The sequence below is a fragment of the Cervus canadensis genome, chromosome 8 (genome assembly GCF_019320065.1).
Source record: "Cervus canadensis isolate Bull #8, Minnesota chromosome 8, ASM1932006v1, whole genome shotgun sequence".
Classification (NCBI taxonomy): domain Eukaryota; kingdom Metazoa; phylum Chordata; class Mammalia; order Artiodactyla; family Cervidae; genus Cervus; species Cervus canadensis.
Genome location: NC_057393.1, coordinates 14476836 through 14500419, shown reverse-complemented (window position 1 = coordinate 14500419; position 23584 = coordinate 14476836). Strand labels below are relative to the sequence as shown.

At 43.8% G+C, this 23584-nt stretch overlaps 1 long non-coding RNA gene across 2 annotated transcripts in view; it reads right to left on the bottom strand.

The window, feature by feature from the left end:
• Positions 1-23584, bottom strand: part of LOC122445892 — a 29122-nt gene that overhangs the window by 5184 nt on the left and 354 nt on the right. For both annotated transcript variants that reach the window (XR_006270720.1, XR_006270721.1), the window contains exons 2-3: positions 9728-9787; positions 9459-9546 (exon numbers count right to left, since the gene is read on the bottom strand). This is a non-coding gene — a long non-coding RNA (uncharacterized LOC122445892). The remainder of the gene's footprint in view (positions 1-9458; positions 9547-9727; positions 9788-23584) is intronic.

Here is a 23584-nt window from a genome sequence, read left to right as displayed (position 1 = left end):
CTGTCCACATTCACACTGGCTCCCACCACCATCCACACATGAACTTTCTCCATCATAAGCGGAGGGGGCTCAGGATAAGTTATCATATGCCTTGAGTTCTAGTCTTCCCTCCACACTTACCAGACTTAAGTATGACTTTACTCTCTGTGATTCTCTATTTCTTCATCTGAAGTTAATTCTTTTACAATAAAAGAATAACTGGCTTGTGAGTTTGGGAGAAAAGATTCAGGATTAGCCGTTAAAGGAGACGTATGGTCTATGAACATGTAGAAAGCCAAGATCACTAGGACCCACAGTGGACTCCTAGAGGGAAAGCTCTGTCAGATAAAACTGTTCCCTTCTTTGAAGGGATTATTAGACTGTACAAAAATGCAGCAGATCAAAGATTTATAAATTCAGTTGATAAGTTCAGGGGAGGCTGACCAGTGGATTGAATGCAAGACTACTGAGCCAGGTGTAAGGAAGTTGTTTCTACAATATATAAAGAGCACTTACAAATAAATAATAAAAAGATAACCCTCTGCTAAAATGGGCAGAGGATAAGAATAGGCGTTTTTCCAAAGAAATTTTATAAATGACCAATTAGCAAATGAGAAGATGCTATCATTAAGCATCCATGAAAAGCAAATCAAAACACAATGAAATATCACTTTACACACGGGAGAAAGACTATAATCAAAAAGACAGATTAACGGCTGTTGGCCAGGTTGTGGAGGAATAAGAACCCTCATACACTGCTGATTGAGATATAAAATGGTGCAGTGGCTTTGGGAAACAATCTGGCAGTATCTCAAAAAGTTAAACACAGAGTTACCATGACCCAGAAATTCCACTCTGAGGTATATACTCAAAGAAAGTAAAAAATGCATCTCCACAAAAACATGTATGTAAATGTTCACGTCAGCATTATTCACAACAACCAATAAGTGGAAACAACTCAAATGTCCATCAACTGACTAATGAATAAGCAAACTGTGGCTTCTCCATACAATGCAATACTACTGAGCAACAAAATGTAGTCAAGTACTGGCATATGCTATAATGTGGATGAACCTTAAAAACACTGCACTAAATGAAAAAAAAAAAAACGACAGCTACAAGATGCCACATTCTGTATGATTGCATTTATATGAAGTATCCAGAATAGGCAACTCTTAGCATCAGAAAACAGTTAGTGTTTCCCATCGTGGGGGTTTGGGGAGGGGGAATGGAGGAATGACTGCTATGGGAAAAGGAGATTCCTTTTGGGATAATAAAAACGTTTTAAAATTGATCTGGTGATGGCTGTACAATTCCATGACACATTAAAAATCATTGAACTGTACCCTTTAAATGACAGAATTGTACGGTATGTGAATTGTAGCTCAATAAAATTTCTATTAAAGCAGGGGGCATATCAACAAACTGGATCTCAGAATGACAAAGGCTTAAAAATCACATTCCAGGAAGAAAAGCTGAAGACACTGGGGATAAAACAGAAGATGCTACAGTCAAATATTTAAGGGCTCAACATGGAAAGGGAATTAGGTGCTCGGTGTGGTCTCCAAGCAGACTCTGCTCCTCCTTCTGGACTGTTCACTGCCTTCCCACCCCCAATATCTCCTACACGTTTACAAGTCTCAGCTTAACTGTCACCTCCAAGGGACATTCCCCCAACTCTCCTCCCCCAATCATCTTTGCTGTGCACACCTGCTCATCACATGTTTATTTAACTACAGGGTTACAATCTGAAGAACTCACTGAATTACCAGCTCTATGAAGGGAGCATCTAGACTTCCAATCACCTTCATCTCCCCAGAATCTATCACTGTGCCTGGCATAGATTAATGCTTAATATGTGTTTATTAAATGAACAAACGAACAAGAAATATAACTATCAGAGACTACAAACAGACAGTCTGAGAGTCTGAGTTGAGAGAGTTGAGTCTAAAATTGATCTGGTGATGGCTGTACAATTCCATGATACACTAAAAATCATTGAACTGTACACTTTAAATGCGTGAATTGTGTGGTATGTGAGTCGTAGCTCAATAATATCATTATTAAAGTGGGGGGCATATCAACAAACTGGATCTCAGAATGACAAAAGACTGTAAAACCACATTCCAGGAAGAGAAGCTGAAGACACTGGGGGTAAAACAGAAGACGCTGCAGTCAAGGGAGAGTGGAGAGAGAGGGAGAACCTTCTGAAAGTCAGAGTTGCCAGCAGACTGGATAAGTTGCCCTAAGCACCTCTGCACCTCCCTTCATGGGAACTAGGCAAGCACGTGGGGGAGAGGCGTCAGGGAACAGAGTAACGCTCCAAAGAGATGGTTAGCTGGGATCTCCTTCCCTGCTGTTGGAAATCTCATACATAGTTCATGTGCTCCAGAAAGGTCCTGAAAGGCAGATATGTGCATGCTTAGTCACTCAGTCGTGTCCAACTCTTTGTGATCCTATGGACTGCAGCCCACCAGGCTTCTCTGTCCATGAGGATTCTCCAGGCAAGAATACTGGAGTGGGTTGCCATGCCCTCCTCCAGGGGATCTTTCCATTCCAGGAATCAAACCAGGGTCTCCTGCTTTGCAGGAAGATTCTTTACCAGCTAAGCTACCGGAAAGAAAGTGAAGTCGCCCAGTTGTGTCCGACTCTTTGTAACCCCATGGACTGTAGCCTACTAGGCTTCTCTGTCCATGGGATTTTCCAGGCAAGAGTACTGGAGTGGGTTGCCATTTCCTTCTCCTGGGGATCTTCCCAACCTAGATTGAACCCAGGTCTCCCGCACTGCAGGCAGACACTTTACCATCTGAGCCACCAGGGAAGTCACTAAGCTACCACGGAAAAAAGCTACCAGGGAAAGGCAGATAACAGAAGTAATTTGTCAGTTCAATCACCCATAAACTCTCTATCAAGCAGCAGCCACAGATAACAGTGCATCCTTCTAGATGGTGGTAATGCAGCATTTCACATGGACAAATACTGCTTTAGTTAATGAGGGACGATGAACATCTCACAGCCTCTCACATAGCTCATGCTTATTGGATGCTTAATGGGTGTCGGGCACTCTGCTAAAAATTTCATGTGCATCTGATTCTCTACAAACCCACTGAAGCAAATATGTAGTATCATTCATAGTTCATGTCACAGATGGAGAAACTGGGGTGTAGAGAATCATGTAACCTTCTCAAGATCACAGAACAGCACATGGCAAAGCCCATTCAGATCCCCTGGAACCTGAGTCCAGACTCCAGCAAAGGTTCCACTGATGCCTGCTGAGTGAGTCACTGGATGAATGAATGAATGAGGGCTCAGCTTCCACCTGAGGAAGAACTGAGCTTTTCTTAACCAAGTGCTTTGTTCTTATCTCACAAATATTCTGTATCTTAACATCACTCATCTCTATCTGGATCGCCCTATTCTAAGGCTAAAAATGGGGTCATTTAGCAGCATTTCTTTGGCTCCAATTCCCACCTGCCACTGGAGGAGTCTTCCTCCAACTGAACTGAACTGAAGTCGCTCAGTTGTGTCTGATTCTTTGTGACCCCATGGACTATATAGCCTACCAGGCTTCTCCGTCTATGGAGTTTTCCAGGCAAGAGTACTGGAGTGGGTAGCCATTTCCTTCTCCAGGGGATCTTCCCAAACCAGGAATCGAACCCAGGTCTCCCGCATTGCAGGCAGACACTTTATCATCAGAGTCACCTGGGGAAGCCCCTAGGTCTTCCTCCAGGGGAGCCTCAAATACCTCCTTGGATGGGCCTCCTCGCTCTCTCCCAGGCTTCTGTCTCCCATGGAGCCGCTGCAGGGCCCTCACCACGGGAGGCAGAGCCACTCTGGGCCGCGGCCAGCCACGCCCCGCCCCTTGGCTGAAGCTGACCGGCCCCCGCGGCCGCGGCGATGCTGCTGCGTGCACTTGGGAGGTGTGGTGCCGCCTCCTGCTGGTACAGGCGCCGCGCGTGCTGATGCCACCGCCACCGCCAGTGCTGGTGCCACCGCCCCCACGCAAGTGCCACCAACACTGCCAGCACCGGGCTCACCGCCTCTGCCGCCGCCGCCGCCGCGTCACTGGAGCCGCCGCCACGTCGCCGGGTCATCACCGCGAGGAGCTGGCCCGGCGCCCCCCTGCTCTCAGAACGGGAGGTACACGGGACAGCGAGGGGCTTCTGTCGTTGTTCGCGCAAGCCTACAGGCAGGGCTATAGGCAGGTGAGGGACAGACTGCGTGACATCAAAGAAAAGAAAGTGAAGTCGCTCAGTCGTGTCTGACTCTTTGCAACCCCATGGACTGAAGCCCACCAGGCTCCTCCATCCATGGAATTTTCCAAGCAAGAGTACTGGAGTGGGTTGCCATGTCCTTCTCCAGGGGGTCTTCCCGGGCCAGGGTCTCCTGTATTGCAGGCAGACGCTTTGCCATCTGAGCCATCAGGGAAGCCCGAGTGACATCATCTCAGACTCACAATGACCCTCTCCTCTGAGAGAAGCATCACTCTGCCTGGGAGACGACCGGTTCCTCATGCAAACAGTTTCCTGGAAAACCCAACTCATGTTCCTGGTATCTCTGCATCCCACAGGGGAACAGTGGAAGCCAAGCTGGGACCTGCTGCAACCCCCTCCCCCTCCAGCTGCTGCGCAGAGGCTGAGACACACGTTTGTGGCTCATCTTTCAAAATCCACAGGACCTCATTGGTATGCATCTGTGACCTCACTTTATACCCTTGACTTGGCCCTGGTTCCCTTTCAGTCTTTTTTCTCGGGTGTATCATTCTTATCATTGTATTACACGTATGTCTAAAAAAGTCCCTTTTCAAGACAGGAGAGATTACAGAAGTGAAAAGAAATCAAATGAAGAGCAGGCATGAGAACTTGCACGCACATATTTGTAAAAGGAAAGCCCATTTCTAACTGTGGAGTGCTTCAGTGGGGAGTTCTTTCTGAAGAGTTCAAACAAGCAGAAACTCTTGGCCAAATGAATTTGTGCATGCATGCTCATTCGCTCAGTCATGTCCAACTCTTTGTGACCCCATGGACCCCAGAGGCCCGCCAGGGTCCTCTGTCCATGGGATTTTCCAGGAAAGAATACTGGAGTGGGCTGCCATGCCCTCCTCCAGGGGATCTTCCCCATCCGGGGATCAAACCCGCAACCCCTGCGTCTCCTTCATTGCAGGAAGATTCTCTATTGCTGAGTCACTGCAGAAGCCCAAATGACTTGGTAGTTCCATGTGAAAAACAGGGCTCTCTCAGGAAGCCTTACTGAACATGAAATACAGAACAGTTGTTCATACCTTGTCCTCTGGAGACAAACATGAAGAACACTGTAGTGCGTGGCTGATCCTGGGCAAAGTTGGCCTTCAGGGCCCCAACCTCCTTGACCTTACAACACCTTCAGCCTAGAACTCTTTCCCTAAAAAAGCACCGAGGCTCTCGTTAAGCCCTGGGTAGACCACAAGAGACAATTCACGTCCCTGCCACGTGCTGGCCCTATGCTAAGCGCCACAACATCAGGTGACTTAATAAGAGTGTCGCCACCCTCCAGGGCCTCACCATCCAGAGAGGAGAAAACTGAAACCACACACCCAGGCTTATCAGCATGGTGGCTACTTATAATGGGAGGCAGCGAAGATGGGTGGTTCTAGGTCAAGGGTGGGTAATGCGTGTGCTCCAGTCACACTGGCGGAACTGCTCCAGTCCTCTTTCAAGGCGTGTGACCTCAAACATGCACCTTGAGTGTCCCCATCAGTAGTGAGCACCCACCGACAACAGCAAAAGCACTTACACGTAGCTGGCAAACAGAAGGCCCTCAATAAAAGGGAACTTGTACCATGATTATACTATGATTACTGAGATGAATGTGAGACTCTGCAGGGGGATACAAAAGAGAGAAAGGTCAATCTAACATGGGGGTGTCAGGAGAAGCTTGGTGGAGGAGCTGGCACAAGGAGTAGGTGGTTTGACAGGCAAACAAGAGGGAGAAAGGCATTCTAAGGATAAAGAAGAATCTGTTCAAAGGCCCTGAGGCATGAAACATCCTGAAATATCGATAGAACTGCCAGTACATCAGGACAACCAGAGTAAGGGTTTAAGGTCAAAGAAAACAATGGAAAAACAAAATCAGATTTGCCTTTCAGAAAGGCTTAGGTAATATCTGTGCATGCTAAGTTGCTTCAGTTATGTCTGACTTTCTGCAACCCCTTGGAGTGTAGCACACCAGGCTCCTCTGTTCATGGGCAAGAATACTGGAGTGTTGCCATTTCCTTTTCCAGGGGATCTTCCTGACCCAGGGACTGAACTTGCATCTCTTATGTCTCCTGCATTGGCAGGTGGGTTCTTTACCACTAGTGCCACCTGGGAAGCCCCAGATACAGCTGAACATAATTCCAGTTTTCCAGGGTCACCACTGTAATGATCAGCTATCATGCATACAGTCGGGGGGGACTGTATGCCAGAGGACTTCTTGTAATTCACACGTTCTTTCCTCTATTGGCAAGTTCTCAAAAGTGTTTTCTCTGTTTCAGTTTTAGTAACTAATTGGCTTATTGTTCCATGCTGGTTTAGTTGCCTCAGAAGGTTTTCTTTACCATTAATATCCAACAGAATGATTTTTAAATGCTCATCTTCCTAACCACAAGGCCAGTCTTAAGTGGCCACCTCCTGAGCATTGGTAAGAGCCAGAGAGCAATCATTTGCCCTCAGAGTACACACCCAGCTGCAGCGGTCTTGCAGATCAGGACTTGAGACAGACGCAGATGCGGGAGGCAAAGCAGTGACAAGGGTCAGTACTGGGGCCAGAAGCAGAACCACACCCCAGGACAGAAGCGGTGCAAGCAAACACAGGAAGCTGCTGAAGAAGAGGAAAAAGAGCATGTGCTGTGGCACAAAATGGACAGACAAGATGCAAAGTGGGTTCTTAAGGGAATTTAGTGACAAAGGGGGCTTCCCTGATGGCTCAGATGGAAGAGAATTCACCTGCAATGCAGGACACCCGGCTTTGATCCCTAGGTCGGGAAGATCCCCTGGAGGACAGCATGGCAACCCCCTCCAGTATTCTTGCCTGGAGAATTCCATGAACAGAGGAGCCTGGCAGGCTACAGTCCATGGAGGCTGCAGAGAGTCAGACATGACTGAGCGACTAACACTTTCACTTTTCCTTTTTTCAGTGACAAAGGTGGTCCCTGGAGGCGAAGTGTGAGACGTGCAACTAAACTGGTTGAAAACGTCTAGATTCATCTGCTCATTCACCATTCATGAGGTCAGCCTATTAGTCAAGTCTATTAATTCTCTTTGTTCAAATATGTCCTGGGTATTGAGAAAATAACTTGACACCACATATGGTCTCCAACCAAAAAGAACCTGGGACAGCGGGAAGGGAGCTCAGTGCCATCCGGCACCTGATATATGCCAGATATCACCCACGGTGTGCTCGGTACACTGTCTGCTTTATTTTCACAACACTCCTTGATGAAACCAATAGACAGTCTGTTTTCTCTGGCCCTACTTTTCACTGTCCCACATTAGAGAAAACAGGGGCAGCAGGTGGGAAAGGCATCATTGTGTGAAGAAAGGAAGCTGTGAAATTAAAGTTTCAGACACCCATCACCTGAATCTCCCATCTCCTTCTTAGAACTGCAATCCTGGGGTCTGGGCTTTGATTTTCATAAGCATGGCTTTTTTCAGTTCACGTTTCTCCCTTTAACACAGCGCTGCTCCCAAAACCCCATCGTCTACCAGGTCTGCTAATAGGCTCAGTTAGTGTGTGTGTGTGTGTGTGTGTGTGTGTGTGTGTACGCGCACACACACACTCTCAAGTGCTAGTAGGTTGAATTCAGGCACAAATCGGCCAGGGTGTCAACTCCAAACTCTAGACACTGATGTCCTATTACTGTTACTGGACTGCTTTTTTGTGTCATAGTTGCTGTAGCCCAGGGCTCCAGCACCAGTGGTATTTTGCTTGATTTAAGTTGTTAAAAAAAAAAAAAAAGAAAAGAAAGAAAAAACAAAAAATAAGATAATCATATCACCCCATCATGTGGTATATCAACTTAGCACGTATTTCACGGTCAACTGAGAAATTCAAAGAGCACTGTAGAAACAATGAAAGTAAGCATGAGAAATAGCAGTATCTCTATCAATCACTCTTTGCTTCTCAGTGATTTTTCACCTGAAAAATCAAACAATAAATTATTTATTCAGCTCCTACTATGTGGCAGGTTCTCTATATCCAGTGGAACATGTTAGGATTTTTCACTGTTGTCTTTTCTTCAGTGAAAGATTAAAGGCATTGATTAAAGCACTGATGCTTTAGCTGTTTTCTCCTCGAGGAATTTTATTATTACGAATGTCTTCAGAAGCTTAATGCTTTGATGGCTATGCAGAGCTTTCTGGGTCTTTTTCACTTTGTTTTCTCCAACTATTGTTTTTCACCTAAAACTTTTCTTTCCCTACCCTCCGATTTTTTAGGGAGAAAAAAAAATCTAGCATCTGGGGTCTGAGACCACTTGAAATGTCTGGGCTGGGGATTGCTAATGACCTCCCAGAGATAACCCAAACTGCTGATTTAGCAAAGCCCATTCTTGACCTTGACACAAGACAAGACAGGCAAAGGGGAAGGACTTGGGAGGGAGCCCTGAAAGAAAAAGGATCATAGAAGCGCTCAGATCTCGCCAGGCCCCCTCCCCCATTCAGCAAACACCTGGCTGAGTTGGAAAACATGACCGGCCCAACCTTCCTATTGGCATCAATTGAAGCTGTCAGCTCTCGGCTTGTCACCAGTTGCACTGGGAGGCCCCGGGCAGCCACAAGAGCCCTAATTAGGCAGAAATGACACTTCTACAACTGACCTGCCAGGACCTTTGGCAAACCATTTAACATCATTAGTTAACATTTTTTAAAAGTGTGAATGTAAATGAACAGCCAGCAGCTTTCAATGGAGTTTGTCGGTGGCATCTCTCCCCCCTTCCCTGCTCACTCTTTCTCTTGTTACATGAATAGTCCGCTTGTTTTCTCCAGAATTGGGTGGGGTGGGTGGGGGGGGTGCACTGGGGAAGAAGGAAGAAGAGGACCAGTCCTCTGAGAGGAGAGACGTGTTAAAGCATAAACAAGCTTGGATGAGAGGACAGACCATCTCTTCCTGCCTTAGCCTGGTGCCCGGAGAGCAGGGGGCCGGCATACACCAGGCAGGCCACACGGATGCCAAGTTCTGCTCCACAAGCCATGCTTGTGAGCATGGACCCTGACCACCCTGGGCTTCGGGTAGGTGGGAAATGACTTCATGAGCCGGGTGCCTGAGATCCTCTTTCTCTCACACCTCTCACCACATGTTGGAATTCTGAACAAGCCACTCTGAGCAAGCCACGATTTAGCAAATACCTTAGGACGATGTGTGCACAGATGTACGAGTACCTCGTCCCTCTCTAAAGGAATGGCGTCCTGGGGGTGACCACTTCAGACGCGTTTGATACTTACACACATCAGCTCATTTCCTACCTGAAGCAGTCATCTCCCACCTGGAATCACACTTCATTTTGTTCTTTGCTGTACACCCACAGAATCTGTACACACCAACACTCTCCATCTGTAGGAGGGGGAAGAGAGTTACACTGTGAACACATCACTTCGGGTGCCTCTAGGCTGCTCTCAAACTGTGCGCTCAGGGGGGCAGGCAGGCTGAGAGGCAGCCCAGGATAGAAGGGAAGCCACAGTTTGGGGGCGCGGGGAAGGGGTAGGGGGGCAGTTGCTGTGGGCCTTTGACTTACCACCTATTCCTTGTGGGGCCCTGGGCAAGGTGCTTTGCCCTGAATCTCAGATGTTTTCATCTGTAAGATAGAGATAAGGCCTTACTACTTCAAGTGAGGGGCAAAAAAAACAACATGGAAATAGCATGAGAACTGGAAAGTGGTGGGTGAAAGTAAGGAGTTCGAACGCTTAGGAGCTGCCAAAATCGAGGTTCTCATCTATCATTTATCTTGGAGATTTGAAATTGCCAGTCTGTCCTCTAGACTCCCAAGGCAGCCTCCACAAAGCCACAGCACCACCAGCTCCTCCCAGGTCCCTCCCTACCCCACTTCCACTCCTGCCTATTTTCAAAAGGGCTGCAAGTATCCAGTTAGCCCCAAAGTTGTTGATTTTTTCCTTAAGACGTTATGGAAAAATCCCAACCAACTTTTGGGCCAACCCAGTACTACACAGAAAAATGCATGGGTGCAAAACAAATGCGGCTATATTAGCCACTTCCTCTCTCTGCTGGATCCTTAAACAGTACAAGAAGGGGAGCACAGTCTTGTTCATGTCTGGGTTTCCGAGGGCCCCAAGGACAGTGGTAGGTTCACACTTGTTTGCTGTTTACTTCATCAAGTCGAGTCCAACTCTTTTGTCATCCCCGTGGACTGGGGCCTGCCAGGCTCCTCTGTCCATGGGACATGGCAGGCAAGAATACTGGAGTGGATTGCATTTCCTCCTCCAGGGGATCTTCCTGACCGGGGGATCGAACCCACATTTCACCTCCTGCACTGAAGGCAGATTCTTGACGGCGAAGCCCTCTGGGAAGGTACTCAGAAGATGCACAAAAACCGTCTGCTAAGTTAAAACGCAATTGCCCTGTCCAGACCTGTGCTTAGGGCAGCCAGGATGCGTGCGCTTTAGGAAAGCAGCAGAGACCTTCAGTGTGGAGAGCTTTACTTGTCACTGAATTAAAGACGAGTAAAATCAAGCGGGCAGCAGGAGCGTGTGGTGGAGAATGCCTGTAAGTAGTCATGAGAGAGGAGCGAAAGAAAACAATCTTAGTTTTGTGGCGGAAAGCGAGAGAAAATATGGGGGGAAATGTCCTTAATAACAGTAAATGGGAAAGGGAGAGAGAAGCTCGTCGTGATGGAGCATTTAGTGCTTTTAAGCTAAATACCTCAGCATATTAAGCAAATAGAGAAAAGCCGGCTAGTGGATGTCAGCAAATTGAACCGACGGGTGCGCAGGAAGCCAATAGGAGGTGGCTGGCGGTGACCCCTTTCCCCATCACGTGCCTGCTCCGCGCCGGCTTGTTTGGTGTTGCTTCGTCCCTCCAGCTGCGGAGCTTATTGAAAAGCTCTCGCTCCCTGCCTGGTTTTGGCACATTTTCTGCAGGTGCCTCCTACTGCGGCCACAATGGGCTGCTAGGGAGGTTTAGACCTGTCAACAGCGACCGGGGAGGGGGCGCGGGGGGTGGGGGTGGGGGGAAGCACGGCCATTGTCTTAAAGGGCCAGCGACATTGTGCGCCGCCGCTGCGGAGCCCGCAGCCCCGCACCTGCTAATGAGACGAGTCCTTTTCTCCCCGCTCTCTCTTTCTCTCTTTAATGATTTAACTTGATCGCTTTGGTTCCTTTCTGGAAGGGGAATTGCTCCATTGATCATATAAAGTAATTGCCCGTAAAACATGGCTCTGCAACGACTGCTACTTCCCTGGCTGAAAATGTCACGGCAATTGAAAAGCTCTTAGCCCAGTTCAAGAATGGGGTTGCTCAAGAGAACAATCTTTGCATAGGTTCCCGCCACCACCCCCCCCCCACCCTGCCAACCCCCCACCCCACCCGCCGCGCTGGCCTGTTGCGAAAGTTACAAGTTTTGGGTGCGCTAGATGGATTTGTAGGACAATTTCCCTTGCCTGTAGCGAAGCATGATTTTGCCTGAGACTGTGGGACACGACCCAAACTGAGCTAAAATCAGCCTCAACCTGAATATTGGATGTATTCGTTCAAGCCCAAGAAACTGTTTTTCTGATTCACCCCTGGCTTTCTTTTTTCAGAAACCCTGAATTTCGGCGCTGGGAGGTGGGGGGGCGGGGGGGGGGCACCGGGGGGTGTGATGCCCACGTGGGTCAAGCTGATTGAGGAGAGCATTCTTCCTCAGTTCCTGTCACCTCAGAAGACAATCTCTGTGTGTAGGGGTAGCAGGGGCCTTCGTTTGCAAAGAGGAATCGATTCTCTAATTGCTTAAGATTTGCTGATTTTTTTCCAGAACTGTCACTTGGCGGCAGCAGTGACACATGTGGGAACGGGGACCACACACTTAAGGAGTTTTCATAAATAACTTTATTAGTCATTGCCGCACCAATGTGAGGGAGTAATTCACCTGGGGAAAAATTACTTTGTCGTAGGCATGAAGCTGCCAGCGAAATAAACAGTGATTAGTGATGGTTTCATTTTCCTCTGACAAGCGAAAGCTTAAGTTTATATCTGAATAAGAGAGAGAGAGGGTTATTTGCTCCCAGCCACCCCCCCCCCACCCCAGTTGGTGGGAAGCACCACTTGCTAAATGAGATGCTGCCGAGTTACTAATTTGGGAACCAAGCTTCAGGTGAATCACCTTCCAACTGGATGAGCCATGAATATTTTCTGTAGCTGATGACGGGCAGAAAACATGCTTGTTATTGTACTTAAAAAAAAAAGGCAAAAACATCTGCCTGCTTACTTGAAAAAGTATAGGGAACTCGGCTATAAAAAGGTAATTTTAAAAGTATAAATCTGAAGAAAGTCATAGAACTTTTTACATCTAAACCCTCTAAAAGGTCGTGGTACAAGCTTCATAACTATAAACAAGTACAACACTTTTTTTCTTGGAATTTTAGACTTTTAAATCTTTTAATATTGTCAGAATATACATGATACCAGGGAAATTACACATATTACACCAAAATACACTATATATATAATAAAAGGTGTTTTCCCTTTATCTATGCATATGATGAAGAAAAATTTAAAACTCTTTACATTTAAACCCATTAAATAAACTGATTCCTGCATAAGAAGAATTACGTTCAGAATCTTTCACCAGCAACAGGAATTTATTTTTCCTATGTGCTTATTATAAGGGAAGGTCTTTTTCTTTTTGGGGGGAGGGGGTCTGTAAAATGAGGGGGTGGAAGTTCTGCCGGGCTCTGTGATTTACTTATCTGTAAGAATGATTCCTATCATGGCAAATAGTGAGATGAACACTAAACACAATCACAGTTATTTCTAGCTGCTCTGCCTATTAGACAGGCAGTCAAGACAAGAGGAAAAGTGGGTTGAGTTTTAAGTAAGCGCATGAGGCCAAGACCAGGAGCACCTGAAGCATCAAGGCCAGACCCCAGACACCCTTGTAAAGCATAGCAGGAGCAGAATAGTGCTGGGAGGGTGGCGTTCGTGGTGGGGGCAGTGGGAGGGTGGCTGGCCTGCGGCTGATGCCCCTGCCCCGGTATCCTCTAGGTGAACTCCTGGAGTGGGAGCCTGTATGGACACTGTTAACACTGGTTCACCATGTTTCTGGAGCGGGGAAGAGAAAGAATATTTGAAAAGGAAGAAAACAAGCCAAACCAGCGCATCATCAGGGAATGAATATCAAATCTGCCCGAAGCCAGGACTGGTTTCACTTTTGCATCTTCGCTGCAAGAGGTCTGCATAGATTTCCCAAGTTCAGAGACAAGAAAACGGGGCTGCACGTCCTATTCCTCACGTAGATCTTCATAGCACATGTTAAACCACCCGACTTTACAAGGTAGAACTTAACCTTGGGATACATGTGTTTGAACTTCATACTAAAGAGAGTTTGTCGAGATGTTTGGCATGTGTTTGTTTGTTTGTTTTGCTTTTTGGTTTGGGGAGGGGTTGTTTCTTTTGTTTTTAGCCGTGCCATGCGGCTTCTGAGATCTTAGTTCCCCAACCAGGGACAGAACCTGGGCTTCTACAGTCAGGATGCAGAGTCCTAACCACTGGACTGCCAGGGAGTTCCCAGACTTGTGTTTAAAAAAAAAAAAAGAATGCATTTTAAAGTGCTACATCATCTCTATGTCTATGCGTACCTATCCAATGAAAGGAGCACGCTTACTGTTCTGAAAGGGAAGACCTAACATGCTTCATAATCAGATTCTGTAAATTTACTTTCGCAATGAAAGCCACAGGCTTCTCAGCCTGAGTCCTTTATTTACTCAGTGTTCACGGATTACATCCACTAAAAGTTAACGCACAGAAATGTTAAGACCCTTTGTGCTTGAATAAAAAGTTTACACCAAACAGGTGGGTAACAGTATCTGTTGAAATGTTTGTATTCTCTATATAAGGTATGCTTGCTTTCCAGTTAGAAAAGGATGTCAATTTGAAACTTGCTTTATAATTCCTGAATTAATATAGAACCACCAGCTAAGGAAAGAAAAAGATTTTACTCTTTTATCCCTTGCTCCAATGTATGGGATCATCCAGACAGACACTTCAGCTGCAGTTTTTCATGACCAAGTCAGACATCACAGAAGCTATACAAGCAGGGACTTCACTCCCCTCCCCCATGAAAAACTCAAGCCTACTTTTCTTGTGCCTTACAATTTCCTTGCTGCAAAGTTTCCTTCCTTTCAAAAGTCAGAAAGCACTAAATGCTCCCATACTGGTTTTCTCCAGTTTGTTTGATACAGGATCATGGCCCCTTTCCTCCCATCATATTCTTTCAGAGTTATAGCTTATTACAAAATATCTACTGGAAATACACACATTAGTCATCAACACAAGCATGATGGACCCACGGGACTAGTTCATTAAAAAAAAAACTAAAATTTTATCTATGCATTTTGTCAAAAATGGATGAGATAGGATGGGGTGAGCTGTACAGTCCTAAAGTCTAAATTTGGAGAGCAAGGTGAGTTGCTCATAAACATAAAAATCATATAGGCTGACTCAGAGGTGGCAGCTGAGCCTTTACCCCAGAGGGTACAAGCATGAGTGTGTGTGTGTGATGGTCTCTGGTCCACTAGCCAGGGTCTGGTTTTATGTCAAGTAGGGTAGTGAGTGTGTTTTTATCTTAGCATCAAGGCTGGGAAAAGAGTGTGAAAAGTTCGAGGCATCCCCTGGTGAGTCACAAGCAAACCCAGGCAACGGACACAGGGGAAGGTAAAGTGGTTATCCTTCTAGTTAAGAGAAAAAACACACATGGTGATTCCTTTCGTTCTCATAGGACAAATAATACTTGGAGACAAAAAGTCTATTGCAAATATAAATGAAAAGAGAGCTTACACTTTTGAATCCTTCATTTTGATTGCATCTTTGCTTTTTTAGGTTTGTAATTATCCCAAAAAAAGAAAACTAATTTTCTAACATTAGGCTTATGAGATATATACTGAAAAAATATTAATTGGATATCTGTATGTTTATATTTTTCTATCGATAGTCTTAGTTAAGAATTCAAAATGACTCTATTTTCAGTAAAGTAATACATGATACATAGGACAATATTTATTCTAAGCTTATAAACTGATACTTTACCTATTTCAAATATCATACATTAAAAGCTTTATTTTTGTTCTTATGCTATAAAACATACTCTTTGATTCTTACCCTACAAAAGACAGCCTTTGATTTTGTATGCTCAAAACCAGCACAGAAATTCTATTTTTCCCTTATATCCTGTCGGCTTGGCTATAAAGAAAAGAAAGCAGTGATGATTAGGCAACCAAAGTTCAGGTCAAATCCACAAGCGAATAAAAATTCCAGTAAGTGCTGACATGGAATAATTTTACACCCAAAAAAAGGAAATCTGGTACTAGTTCTCTCAAACAGGGACTCTAATTTTAAAATTTTAGAGGTAGAAAAATTCCTTAGAAGGTGCAGACACCTACAGTTAACTGAGATGGCTCTTCTCTGTGAAATTCCCTGCCTCGTGAGTTCATTTCACAATCTTCTTCATTTTCAAATTTCCATAAAAGTCATACAAATATACGGCCATGAACTTTGGGAGAGACGGTTCCTTAGACAAGTTCAGGGACATATTAAGTCACTCTCTTGGTCATAAATCAACTCACATTCTTACAACAGTCTAACAGAAGCCTTTGAACAAGTGCAGCTCCTTCTGGGAGCCGAGGAGAGGGTGGACCCCGGATTACTCCCGATCCTGCTTTTGGCCGCATCTCTGCACACAAAAAGAAATGGACACCAGTGGGCACCCCGATACTTCTATTCCAAACCTTACTTTTGCCTCAATTACTTATTTCAAATGCAAATACCATCATACAAAATCACCCTAATACACCTCAGCTCTTTATTTCTGAGAATTACTGTGTTAGATTTTCTTGCATGTTTCTTTTCCTTCTTTCCCCGATTGTATAGCATTTAAAATAGACTTATGCTGACTATAGCCCAAGACAAAGATAGGCATCACTAATGATGTATTAAAATTCCTTCCATTTTAGAAATAATATTTTAATTTTTCACCATACTACGTCTCTCCTTCAAGTATTAATGGAAACAGTATTTGCTTTTCTGAAAAACTGATTCTGATGATTACTACTTTCCTTTCTATAATATCCTCCTAAGGTACTGAATGCACAATCACAAAATGTAATAATTGTATTACTTAATTAAAAATAGGATCCATTATCCTTTGCTAATAGACAACACAATTACATATTTTAAAAAAAAACTGTACAGGAATTTAACACATTAGATCTGCATTAGAGAGTCATTTGCAAGTGTCTCCTTAAATAACTTTGGAGACCAATGATAAAAATTTACATATGATTGTCATATGTGAAAGAGATGTACTTATACCAACATTGAGGAATTTGCCTATTTTGTTCACTAAAAATTCATGGGAATTTACTCCCTCAAGTCACAATTCTTCAAGAAATAATTCTCATCGCATCTGTGCCAGTATTTTTTTTTTTAATATTCAAAGAACTTCTCAAACTTCTCAAATATGAGAAAAAAGGCAAATCAAGGAATAAAAAGAGAAAACAACATGAACAACAAACGATCCTACATTTTGCGAATAATAAATATAAAGAGTCAAATCCTGAATTTTTGATAAGTGAATTTTTCAAATCTCCCAAATAATTTTTTGAAGGTTTAACATTACCATAAGATTCATGACCAGGCCTGTAGAAATCATCAATTACAAAGGAACAGACAGTCTTTTGATTTTGCTACTATGAAGTAATTCCTTTGAAGCAGATTAAAGTACATTTTCTAGGAAGCAAAAATTCCCTTCAGTTGGGCTCTTATGTTTAATTACAAAAGTCAAACAATTTATTAATATTAGCTCTCACTCAAGTGCAACAACAAAATAGGCAGGCTTACAACTCTGAGGAGCCAAGAGACAAACCCAATCAATATTTGTGCCAGTAATAAGAGAAAGCATTTTTAGCTATAATTTGATAAAACATCTAGCTGGTCCTCTTAACCAGGATTCCTCTCTTCTTTGCTGCCCTCTATGTGGAAAATACATTTAACTTTTTCTTTGTTCATAATAAATGCAATTACTATATTTATTTTGCCCCTTTCATATTAAGAAAACCTGGCCTTTGTTGAATATTTTATATGCATTCATTTTGCTTTATGAGCCCCGTAATTATGTCACAAAAATACTCTTTAAGTTGTATCTATTTCTATAAAGTTAAAAAGTATCTATTTAAAAATGGCAAAATAGCTTGCTTAAAAGAATTTCTTTTGCCTGATTTTTTCCTTTTCTCCTTACAGTCTGAACTCTCTGGATTAATTGCCCTGTTTCCAGTTTCATTCTGCCTGTACAGAAATTGTGTGTCTACACCCAGAAAAATACCAATTAAACTGCCGGCAGCAGCATCTCCAACAGGATCTTTTGGTCTTGTGTCAAAGCCCTTTGAACAAATGACCAGAAGGCTGAATCGAGAACAGCCTTTGACAGGATGCCAGTTTTGAACACTCACTTTATGACTATGACTCCAGCTTCCTGCTACACTTGGGAAGCAAGAGAGAAATAACACATCAACTTTATAATTTTGTGAAAATGGTTAAGGTTTAAAGGCCACTAATATTGTTCTAAGGCGGGGGGGGGGGTCCCCTTATCATTTAATTCAATTCCATCTGAATTCCTGTACAAAGCTAAATGTAGGTTTTCAGACAATAGCACCAAACTGCAAAAAATGCTACATTTTCCTTTTCCTTAGTTTCTTTGGTAATAATGACATCATTTACTATGATTGGGGCACAGCAGGAAGATGGTCACATGATTTTTAAATTTAAATCATAGCAATTCTGAAGAAATGACAATACTTGTCAATGGGGGGAAAAATGGGCTCAGAGAGGTTAAGTAACTTGTACAAGGTCACACAGCTGGGAACTGGAAGAACCAGGACTTGAATCCATGGGGTCTGATTCAAGACCCAATACTTCCAGATCATCTTGACAGCATCCACTATCAACCTATTCCTGGGTTAAGCTGTAGTCATTCTCTTCATGACACAATCCATGAAGAAATCTTTTAGAGCAATGGTTCTCAACCTTGGCTGCACATTAATATCACATTAAAAAAAAAAAAATACCCATCCTTGGGTCGCATCGCTGGAGATTCCATTTTAAGGACCCAGGCATCAGTATTTTTCAATACTATAGCAGTGAATAAAATAGGCAATCCTTCTTGTGATACTTAATTCTAATGGTGCTAAAATTCTAGTAGAATCTAGTAGAATCCCTCGGTAATTCTAGTGGATAGCCCTGACTGAGAACCAGTGATCAAGAGATTATCACCTTTACCAAGGCTCCTTTCTCTAAGCTCAGTGAGAGGAACCCAACTGGCTTCTCTAGAGAGGATGGCTAAGAGTCTTGCAAAAGATGACATGAGGCATCAGAATCTGCCAGAAAGTTCTAGATTTGAGAGGCAGTAGAGCACAGTAAGAAATGTGTGGCACTGGTATCAGCCAGACCTTGGTTCAAATTCCATCTCTACTCTTTATTCACTGTATACTCTTTATTAACTGTGTAACCTTGGGCCAATAACTTACCTTTTGTGACTGTTCTGCAGATTCAATGGGATGATACAAGGAAAGACCCAGGCATATAAAAGTGATCCATCAATGATAGTTGCTGTTGGTTTCTGTGGGTTTTGTTGTTGTTAGTACTATTACACTAGAAATGACTATTGCCAGGAGGCATCAGTAATGAAAAAATTGAGTTAGGAAAAACATTTTTTATTAGTCAAATCATTCCTACTTTTATTACTTAGCATTTCATTTACAGCTATTTATATTGCAATTAGCTTGGCAATCATATTTCTCATTTATGACAACTGGGTGAGGAAGGGTTACATTATTACTCCCATTTTCTAGATGAGGAAAATGCAACATCTCCATCTATTCTGTCTCCAGCTCCTATGATTCTATGATTAAAGGCACCTGCAATCATGTTCATTAGTTCCCTATGAAAAATGATATTCCACACAGATGGGAACGGCAGGAAAGAAGAATTAACAAGCACTTGATAGCAACCCTGAAATAACATCTAAATAATCACTTTTGAAGATTAAAGTCATGGCAAACAGGTTCTAATCTATATAAAGGTGTTGGAAAGGACTAAGGAAAAATGAACAAATACATCTTTATTCATCCCCATTCATTTAAGAGATGTCTGACATAGCTTAGAAAATCTTTTTGAAATGCAGACTGAAAAATGGTTAATTTCCTCTACAAAGGATCTTCAATTAGCAGATAGGAACAGACTAACAAGTCCTGGTATTTTATCTTGACTCAGAGCTACACAAGTAGTACAGATCTGAGATGAAGAGAGCCAATTCAGTGCTTCTCAATCAAGATCCATAAGAAACCCATGGACGTGGGCAAGTGGCCTGTGATTCCAAACGCACACCAAACACCACCCCCCCAACACTGAAGAATGGCTTGCCTGTAAATGTATTTTTGTCATATGTACAAAATTTCCATGAATGAAATACAAATGCCTCTAGAGGGACCACTGAATTCATAGACACTATGACAATCACAGCCACTGTTACATGGGTTGTGGAGGGGGAGGGGGAGGGGGCTGTCTCAATTTTTTGTTGTTTTTTAAAAGGAGTCTTCATAATGAAAAAGGTTAGGAAACACTGATTTAGTTCAACCCTCTCATTTCATTCATGAGGTCCCAGAAGATCATGGAGATTGCTGGGACTCCAATCTGAGTTTTCTAAATCCCAGACAAATGGTCCTTGTCCCACACTGTCCATCCTTTCCAATGAGGAAAATCTAACAATGGGGCAGTCGCCCCATTCTCTAAAAGAGGAGAGTATAGTTCTACCCTCTCTTGCTGGATATGTTCCAGAACATTCTATATCACCTGAGCTTTTCCTTCCCTTCATTTCCCTCCCCTCATGTATTCCCCAGTTTACATCTTTAGGGTGAGCCGTGCTCAATCTTTTTCAAGTTCTGATGCTCTGCAAGTGCCCTTGGACATTTAGTCTCAAGATGAAATGGAAATACAGTCACCAAGGTACTGACACAAGACATGGGTTAAGTCTATAACATACGTATATGCATAAATGTATTTTACAGCTATAACCCTAATATTTCTAATATCTATGGAAAAGAAGAAAATTGGAATATTAATGAATAATAATTGTATTTACTCTGGATCTGTCAACACCAATAGGCTATTAAACCCCCAGCATACCAACTTTTCAAAATGCCTTCACATCTATTATTATTTCAGTTCAGTGTCCCAATGGTTCACTAGGATGTAAGTGCTACTGAAGTGCCAAGAGAACTTAAGTGGCACGAAGAGAAGAAATGTTACCCATTTTATTCACTGTGTTTCCCCCAGGGCCTAGAACAGTGCCTGACACATGGTAAGCATTAAATAAATATCAGCTGATTGAGTGAATGAGGGAAGCAAATAAGGAGGTAGATTTACTTACTTATTAAGCCTGCCTGTAGTTATTATGTGAGAAGATGGAATGATCCATAAGGGAAGAACTGAATTCCTAAAAGGATCTTTTGTCTTCAATTCTCCTACAACATTTGATCTAATATCTTTCTCTCAAATATTTTTAACGTAACGCCTCAAAGTGACAGAAGTGATACACTTATTTCAGGGAAATCAGATACTACCAATATATAAAAGAAGAAAATAAAAGACCCCATCACCTAAGGATGACACAATTAACATGCAAATGTATATGTTTTTAGTATTTAACCTGTGCATATGTACACACACATCTAACAGAGTCCCCAAATTTTCGGCACTAGACTCTGGGATGTGCACCTTTTTCTTCTTTTCTTTTTCCTCTAAGTCTTTTTCATTTGTTCCCCCTGTCCTAGATAAATTCATTCCTGAATATTTAGGTCCTGAGTTCAAGATGACTGGTTTATCTTTTCCTTCCAGAGGATTTATCTATTCTTATTAAACTGTAAATTCTTTGCGGATGCCTTATCTTCATCATCAGTCCTCCATTCCCTCTGGAATACCCCAAGCTCCACACAGCTAAAACCAAATGCACCATGTTCCCTTCATCAAAACTACATCACTCTCTCACTTACCACATTTCTGTCGACCTAAAAAGAATTCTACATGTTATCCTCTGGAGTCATCTTTGGTGACCCAATCTTACATCCAACCACCCAGTGATTTTCATCCTCCCTTCCTATTACCTATCTCATCCTTCTCTTCCATTGCTACCATCACTGTTGAGGCTCTTACATCTATGTTTTTTGTTTTTTTTTAATAACCACTCACCAAGCCTACCCACTGCTGCCAGTTAACCTCCTCCAACACCACTTCCATCTTGCCCAGTCTATATTTACAAGGTTGGGGGTGCTCCCCACTCTTACAGAATGGTATTCCAGTTCCTTCATGATCTCACCTCAGACTACTTTTCCATTCTTATTTCTCATTGTTCCTGAAAATAGAGGCTTTGCTCAAGCCAGCCTGGTGTACTCATTACTCACCCATTAACCACAAAACCTTTATGAGTTAAGTGTTTATTATGTGTAAAATACATCCATTCATTCAACACATTTACTGAGTATCTATCATGTCAGATAAAGTACTGATGCTGGAAATGCAATGGTGAACAAGACAAAACAAGTCCCTGTCCTCAAAAAATTAATAGGCCAGTAGGTCATAGAGGGAAGGCTCTGAGACATCATGGTCCCAGCCCAGGATGCTTCCAATCTTCCAGTGAGACATCACACGAGTCAAGACATCCCTGAGGGCTGAACCCTGTGGCTCACACTGCAAGCAGGGAAGGAGTTCAGAAGGAAGGAAGGGCTGGCCACAGTGAGAGCTAAAGTGTGGGACATGGCTTTTTTGAAGATGTGGGACTCAATAGGAATTAAAGGATGGGTGCATGAGAGAAGGGGGAGGCTTCCATCTAAAGAGATACGGGGAAAGGTGCATGGAGGAATGGGAACAGCAGCAACAGCAATAGCTTATCTGAATAAAAGTTCCCTCAACACCTATTCATGTTCTGTCCCTGTGGGAGGCCCAGTCTCTGCTGTACTTGTGAAGATGACTCAGACTTGGCTCCACCATGGAGGAATTTCCATCTACCAAGGACAAGGTAGGCCCAGGATGATCAATCACAACCCAGAAAGTGAGATGTTCCATTAGCAGCAGTCCCCAACCTTTATGCACCAGGGAGGGGTTTTGTGGAAGACAATTTTTTCAAGGACTGGAGGTGGGGGGATGGTTTTGGGGTGATTCAAGCACATTACATTTATTGTGCACTTTGTTTCAATTATTACTATCTCAGCTCCACCCCAGATCATCAGGCATTAGATCCCAGAGGTTGGAGACTCCTGCATTAGAGAACTGGAGAAAACACCCACAGAATTCAGAAGGAGGTACACCTCTGGGTTCCTTAACAGTATTCATAGAATTTTTATATAAATTTATTTTTATACAAATACCGACCTCTATTGAAAATAACTATCTTGTTTCAAAGTGTTTTCTCACTTTCTCATTTTATTCTGACTTGTGAGTTAGAATAGTTAAGATTAGTTAGTAGTTAGTAGCAGAGTAGTTAAGATTGTTTTCCAGATGAGCAAAAGTGCAGCATGAATGTTTTAAATGGTCTGCTTAGGCCAGGAACAAGGACAGAGGGGAACAAGGACATCGGGTCCATCTCAGCCCTTATCTGCAGCAGAAGAATCTAGAGCAGAGGACGCATATTAAGAAGCTGTGTAAGTGCACGGGACACCTGGCAGGTGTAATGAAGCCAAGCAGGCAGTCTGGATTTAAAAGGGGCAAGACGCAGGCAGCCTCTGAAGAAGGTTCTGGAGAAGGAACGTGACCCAATGACAGTTCTCCCTTCCTGCTTCTCCTACTCAAGGCTTGCCTGTTAACACCTCCACCCTAGGCCGGCCCTTAAGGTACATCCCAAATTGGTGGGGGGGGGGGGGGCGCACATTGTTCTTCCTTCTACGGTAAAATTTCACCCCACTAGTCTCCCAGAGGAGGGCGAGAGGCCGGATCTCTCCTGGAGATCGCGGTATCCACAGCCAGCACACTGCACGGCTCAGGGCAGGTAAACGTCAGCCTAATGAACGAACTGCGCGGAGTCCTCCACAGCTTAGGGAAGGACACCCAGCGTTCTTACAACCTCCCCAGGAGAGGGGGCCGGCATACGCCGCCGCCCGGAAGAGCTCCCTGATCGCGAGGAACCTGGGGGAAAGTGGGGAAGGCCTGATGGCCCGAGTCCCAGGGCCACCTGAGAACTGGCGCCACCCGGGGTTCGAGTCCCCAGCTGGGAGCGGAGGGGCTAACCCTCTCTCACGTCTCCACAAAAAGCGCTTCGTGAGAGTGTTAACCGCTTTCCCATCTGAAAACCGTCAAGGAAACACGTCCTGGAAAACCACGCCAGGAGGGCGCTTGTCTCAAGA